Source organism: Pseudorasbora parva, chromosome 8 (genome assembly GCF_024679245.1).
Source record: "Pseudorasbora parva isolate DD20220531a chromosome 8, ASM2467924v1, whole genome shotgun sequence".
NCBI classification, from domain to species: Eukaryota; Metazoa; Chordata; class Actinopteri; order Cypriniformes; family Gobionidae; genus Pseudorasbora; species Pseudorasbora parva.
Window position 1 is genome coordinate 24,691,369 of NC_090179.1, and position 6,000 is coordinate 24,697,368.

The window sequence follows — 6,000 nt, forward strand, 5'->3', positions numbered from 1 at the left end:
ACAGTGTAGTGTTACAATAATTAATAATTAATTAATTTCCTATTCTCATAATAGTTATTTCAACTCAATATTTCCTTTCCATGTATTTATTTTGCATCTGTTTAAGGATGAGAATAATGTACAGTAAGCTGATCTTCTGTATCATTATTCTTTCAGGGAGATAACAAGGCCTGTTCACGCTGCCAGGGTTTACTTTGTGATAATGACCAGCATTATATAGCGGTTGCAGTCCATTATTTAGACCTCTCCTGATTGAATTTCAATGCACGATCAAACTGTAATTAACAGCAGGGCCTCTAATTGCTCGGCAGGTTTGATAAATGATCTTATTGCTGTGTCACTGAAAATGTGCAGGCCAAAGTTGTCAAAATCATATCGTTTCCACTCGAGTTTGTCCACCCACCATGCCTCTTCATATCCACACGGGAAACTGAATTTTTAGCAGATGACACTTTATAAGAGGGTTGTTGATGAAAAACATAATGGCAGCCTCATCATTCGGTGCTCTCGGCTAAGCGATCGATGACCGAAAGAGTCCTGCGGCTTTCACAAAATGGATATCCGCAATCGTTTAAGGTGTCAGAAGCAGCGTGAGGGTTCGGATGTGATCACGCATTAACATCAAGTGCGATCAGGGAGATGGAGACCGTCCCGTTCTGAATGAGCCCTGACAGTTTTTCGGGATTAGAAACCTGCTCAGCCCCTTGTCTTTGCTGATGAGTATTTGACTTCTAACTGCTAGACATCCCAATCATCTCCACTCCCCCAATACTCCAATCAGGGCCTCATTAGCATCTGACACTACCTATCATTAACAAAACTCTCTAATTAGGAGCCAATCAGCCCTCTCAGGAGCCCTCTTCTGAATGATGTGTGTTTAAAGCAGGAGCACGCGAGCTCAGATTGCAGGCGAGGTGTGATGTTAGAGGAGAGAACAGTGTGCTTACCCACCTAGTGTACTAGCACTCAGACAGATGGAGGGAAATCAAATCGCTCGTGACACTTTTTATAGTCGCACAGTCATCTGCCTCTTAACGGCGTCATGTATGTCACTGGATCAGCTGTGAGAGCCTGGACTGAAATGATTTGATTCAAAGTCAAAACGGTACCTGTTACTGGGCTTTTGTTTTGCATTAATGTCTACTTTCACAGCCTATTTGCATTCTTCAAGACCCAGGAAGGGTTTCATGTAGCCTACGCTTGTGGAAAACTTTTAAAACACTCATTTCCAGCTCTCTCAGGTTTAATTTGTCCAACAGCGTATTTACATGCTCCAAAATTAAAGCCTGATTTGAAATGACGCACAATAAGAGTACTGATATTTAAAGTGATTTTGACTTTGATTTGTCTGTCTCAGCTCTTCGCTGACATGAACGTTATCTCTGTGGTAACCGTATACTAACTTGATTAGTGGCAAAATTGTTTTGTGGAGAAAATGATTAGGCCTACTGGAAAAATGTATTGTTTTCCCTTTCCATGCATGATGTAGTTTGTTTATATTATTAATAGCTTACTATTTTAGATGGATTTTAATGGAATATATGGTTCTGAAACAATCAAATATATACATAAAATGCATTGAAGTAAAAGTATCACTCTCCTAACCTCCAGTAAACCCTCTCAGCTGGCCATATGTAAATCATTCAGTTCTGGTTAAATGAGAAACGAATGAACGTGAAGGTAAAGTAAGTCTTAGTTGGACTAATTCTGAAGCTATTCCGACTCGATGGAAATTGGAGGGTTTCCGGTAAGATGGGGAGGAGGGATGGGTTTGCTCAAAGGTAATTTCTTAATTTGTGTGGTTTCATTATGCTTAAAAAAAGCAATCTCTCTCCTGTGACTGTGTCAAATTGACTCTGTACGGCGAAATGCACTCATCTGCATAGCTGTCACAATGGCTCATAAGATCTGGCACCCAATAACTTCACAATGTGCAGAATTACCGGTGTCACTTTTAATGTGACATAGCAATTTACATCACACACCGTAGGGACGCGTGCACATTTCAAGCGGTTTGCATGGTTAATGGCTGGAACGTTATTTGCATTATAATTTGGTGAGTGTGAAGTGTAATCAAGCTACATTGACTCTTGGGGACTGCAGTGGCACGGTGGGCGACGTCGCAGCAACCCGAGATCTGCGCTGCTCGTGCTCGCATGCAAATTTGCTGTGCGTGGCCAATCTGATGCGCCCCTGACTCTGGGTTCGTTTGCATATTCCACAGTTGGCATGTTAGACCCCACAAAGCCCCTCTAGCCTCTCTTCAGCTCTCATTAGCGCCAGTGAAATAGTATGCTGATGCGCCTGGCAAACTTCATTTAAGTTAAACACATTTAGATCTGCTTGATACAGGAGAGTTATTTTTGGACTTTCCTAGACTGCTTGTGTGAAGACTGTGATGCTGATAAAAATCGCTGACTGAAGACTTGTTCATTTATATATGCATTTAGTTTTCATGTCAGTCAGTGGTGTGTTTGTGACACTTTGTATTAACTCAGCATGTTTCTAAAGGGTGGTTCGAATTATAGAGCATCTCATAAAATAACACTAGGCTAATACATTTGAGTATCTTTGGTGTCAGTATCCCCTACGATAAAGTTCATTTTATGAAATATACTTAAGTAAAGTTCAAGTATATTTTTAAGTATGCTTTATGTAGTAAGTATACTAATATCAATGTACTAGTGGTAAACTTGTAAGTGTACTATTTGAGTGTGTTTATGGGAATTAATGACCGTTCTTCTTGAAGCACATTTAGGGTCATGAGGTCAGGCACTGATGTTGCACGAGAAGGCCTGGCTTGTAGTCTCTACTCTAATTCATCCCAAAGGTGTTCTGCCGGGTTGAGGTCAGGACTCTGTGCAGGCTAATCCAAGTTTTCTCCACACCAAACTCACTCATCCATGTCTTAACGGACCTTGATTTGTGCACTGGGGCACAGCGCATTCACAGACCATGTTGGAAACTGTTCCCACAAAGTTGAGAGCATAAAACTGTCTAAACTGTCTTGGTATGCTGAAGCCTTAAAAGTTCCTTTCACTGGAACTAAGGGCCAAGCCCAACCCTTGAATAATAACCCTCACACCATAGCTCCCCTTCCTCCAAACTTTACACTTGGAACAATGCAGTCAGGCGAAGACTGTTCTCATGGCAACCGCCAAAACCACGATTCGTCCTTCAGATTGCCAGACAGAGAAGTGTGATTTGTCACTTTATAGAACACATCTACACTAATCTATTGTCCAGTGGCGGCGTGCTTTCCGCCACTGCATCCGACGCTTTGCATTGCACTTGGTGATTTAAGGCTTGGATGCAGCTGCACAACCATGGAAACCTGAGTTCTTGAGTTCATCTGAAGGCCACGTGATATTTGGAGGTCTGTGACTAATGACTCTGCAGAAAGTTGGCGACTTCTGTGTACTGTGCACCTCAGCATACGCTGACCCCACTCTGTGATTTGACGTGGCCTACCACTTTGTGGCTGAGTTGCTGTTGTTCCCAATTGCTTTTACTTTGTTATAATAACAGTTGACTGTGGAATATTTAGTAGTGAGGAAATTTCACAAATGGACTTATTGCACAGGTGAAAATCTACCATGGTACCAAACTCTCCTGAGAGCGACCTATTCTTTCAAAAATGTTTGTAGTAGCGTCTGCATGCCTAGGTGCTTGATTTTATACACCTGTGGCCATAAAAGGGATTGGGGAAGGGATAAGGGAAAGGGATCATTTTACACAAAAAGCTGAGAAAATTGCATAATTGTCATAAATTACATCCAGGCGGGATTCAGAACGATGATAGAGAACAGAGTCCATCAACACCCACAAAGCTTAACATTAATTTCCTCTTCATGGGTTCGACATTTCATTTGGTAACATTAGTTCTGATTTAGGCGTATTAATATTTGATTAATCTTCTATCACTTGTTTCTGCTTCTTAAAACTTAAATATAATATTCACACATAATATAGGTTCGGATAAAACCCATATTAAACCATAAATACATTAATATGAACTCAAAATTCAAACTTCGAACACATACTTTCACGAGAATGTTGTCACAAAATTGCCTAAAGACTGGTAACCATTTTATGTGAATGTTATATCTGAGTTTAATACGGGTCGACTCATCAATTGTTTTGTGAGTGTGTCAGTATGTGTGATTTTTTTTTTTATTTCGATTATTGCTGTGACGAGATGGTGATTCAGCCTATCGCTGTCTAAATTGTTATTTCTCTTTGAAATTAGCAAACTGATGTTGGAAATATCTCTGTTATGGTTTGGCCTAATACACAGGTCAGGTTATTTATTTTTTATTCCTGTGGAAACGGTTCTGAATGTTCCATTGATGGCGAGTACCCACGCATCTGGACACTAGATTGACTGACTGAGTAGGCCTAAATCTTCAAGCCAAGTATACTTAATACTTAATTGATTACATCTCGATCAAAAGATTGAGTACAAGTGTAGGCCAAATAAACATTGACATTTATAAGTCAAGTTAACCTAAGTACATTTTAGTTTATATTTCTGAGAAGTCCATAAAAAGTACACTGAAAGTATACTTTCTCATTTTTAGTTTAAAAGAAGTATACTAATAGCACACTTGATTAAACTTTTTACTAGACCAGTGGTTGCACCATCTGTTAGCATTCCCATTCTTTTCAATAACAGTTGCACTGAGTAATGTCTTTGCACTGTTTTTGAGCCAATAAAAGTAATTATACACTTGTAAGTGTTGTAAAATATTTTCAGATTATACATTGCTTGCAAAAATTATGGCTACTTTTGAATGTTTGAATGGATATAAATGTTTTTGCAGTCAGATGTTGTATTTACAGCATGTACCACCAAGAGCGAACTAGCCAAACCTTGACCCTTCGTAATCATCTGAATATAATTTCCTGACAAGAGAGAAAAAAATCCTTCTCCTTATGGGAAGAGAGATGATGTGTCATACACAATTATACATCCTCATGGGCAATCACATCACTAAACAGCCAAAAAAAGCTAAACAGAATTGTGTAATCAAGACGATTTCTAATTTATTAGCAGATGTTAACTTTGGGAACACAGGTTGAGTTTAGTTTAGGTTAGTAGTGCCAGGAATCAATGCACCACATCATTACTCACTGTCAAATTCTCTGTATCACACACCGAAGTCATGATGGGATTATATGTGTGAATCAATATTGGTGTTATGTTTTGCATAGCATGTGAGATCACCTAGCAAGGTATTCACACTATGAATAAATGATAGCATTGTTTATTTGCAATATTTATTTTCGTGCACGATTCACTAAAGGAATTATGCAAATCATCAGGTAACAACACAAACACGCCCACAAAATCTGTGCTGGATGCAATTTGGGAAGCACAACTCCACTTCTTGCTGCCATGAAATGCCATTGTGACTAGATATACTTGGAGGCACCTGGATACAAATGTGTGTTCGTCTGTACTTCGTGATTGATTACACCACTTTACTCCATCATTTGATCAATTAGTGATGACATGATTGCTCAAAAATAAACATACATGTCTGTTTGAAACCAAATTCAGTTTACTGCCTGCTTTGCGCAGGCAGTGCAAGGTTAATTTGACGTTTTGTGAATAAAGTGCAACCTATAATATGCGTAATTTGCATATAAAGTGTTGGCATGTGTGATGAAAAGAAGGTGAATGACTAAATTTGATACTATTTAGCACCTGATTAAACTGGATTGCTGATGAAAAGTGAATACGACGCAGGTTTTGCACTAAAAGGGTGTGCATTATTAACCTCTAAATATTCAAAATGTGCTGAAACAGTGCAAAAAGTCTGAAGAAATGCATGGGTGTCAGTTAACGCTAAGCAATCAAAGCAATTCGAGAAAAACAGGTAAAGGAAAATCAATTTACAGAATCTGCAAAAACAGAACAGCCATTGCCTAGCCTTTATGGGAGAGCTAAAAATGTATCCGGAGTAAATAATTCAGAAGCCATTAGTGATGCTTTGT